We start from the raw sequence: 757 nt of genomic DNA, 5'->3' as shown, positions 1-757 counted from the left end.
ACATATACGCCACTGATTTACATGGTCAGATGGATGTCGCTTGTGTGCTTGGGCAAGGCACTTTATCTACGGTTTTCTCTCTCCAGCAAGGAGTACAAGTGGGTAAATGGTAGGTTCAAACACAGCCTGCACTGAATACAGCTGCAACATTATATGGAATTTTATGGAATTCCCCCACGGGGCTTGAGCGTGTGTTCCATATGTGCTTGATCCAGTGATCCGGGGGTAATAATGTAATCGCATAGAGGTACAATATGCGCTATATAAGTCGACATTATTATAAAAAAAAATAAATCTGAAAACATGTGAAGGTGTTTGAATATTAACCTCAAAACTAAGTTGATTGTTGTGATTTTGATTAACATAAATCATGTATATTGCATCTGGTATTCAAACTATTCTTCTGTAAAATGTGCTTTGGTTATCCCTATTATACGCTGTTTAATAAGAGATATAAAATGTACAATAATTACAAAATCTATTAAAAAAAAGTTAGGGCTCGTCCGGGAATTGAACCCGGGGCCTCTCATACCCAAAGCGAGAATCATGCCACTAGACTAACAAGCCTTGGATAAGTGAACTTCATACTACACTCATAAGCACAAGGTGCACTCATGAAATAACATTCACTTTGGTGACTAGAATCATATCAATTATTTAGTTAATTTCTGTGCTTTTTTTAGTAAGTGCAACTGTGATGGCCGAGTAGTTAAGGCGTTGGACTCGAAATCCAATGGGATTTTCCTGCGCAGGTTTT

At 37.8% G+C, this 757-nt stretch overlaps 1 non-coding gene across 1 annotated transcript; it reads right to left on the bottom strand.

Moving 5' to 3' along the window:
* Window positions 1-495: 495 nt before the first annotated feature.
* Trnap-ugg lies at window positions 496-567 on the bottom strand. Its single transcript has one exon. It is a non-coding gene; the product is annotated as a tRNA-Pro (tRNA).
* Window positions 568-757: the final 190 nt, after the last annotated feature.

The sequence above is a fragment of the Anneissia japonica genome, unplaced genomic scaffold, assembly GCF_011630105.1.
Source record: "Anneissia japonica isolate Jap-2015-1 unplaced genomic scaffold, ASM1163010v1 scaffold138761_len757_cov86, whole genome shotgun sequence".
Classification (NCBI taxonomy): domain Eukaryota; kingdom Metazoa; phylum Echinodermata; class Crinoidea; order Comatulida; family Comatulidae; genus Anneissia; species Anneissia japonica.
The sequence above is the reverse complement of the archived record's forward strand: the minus strand, read 5'-3'. Positions and strand labels throughout refer to the sequence as shown.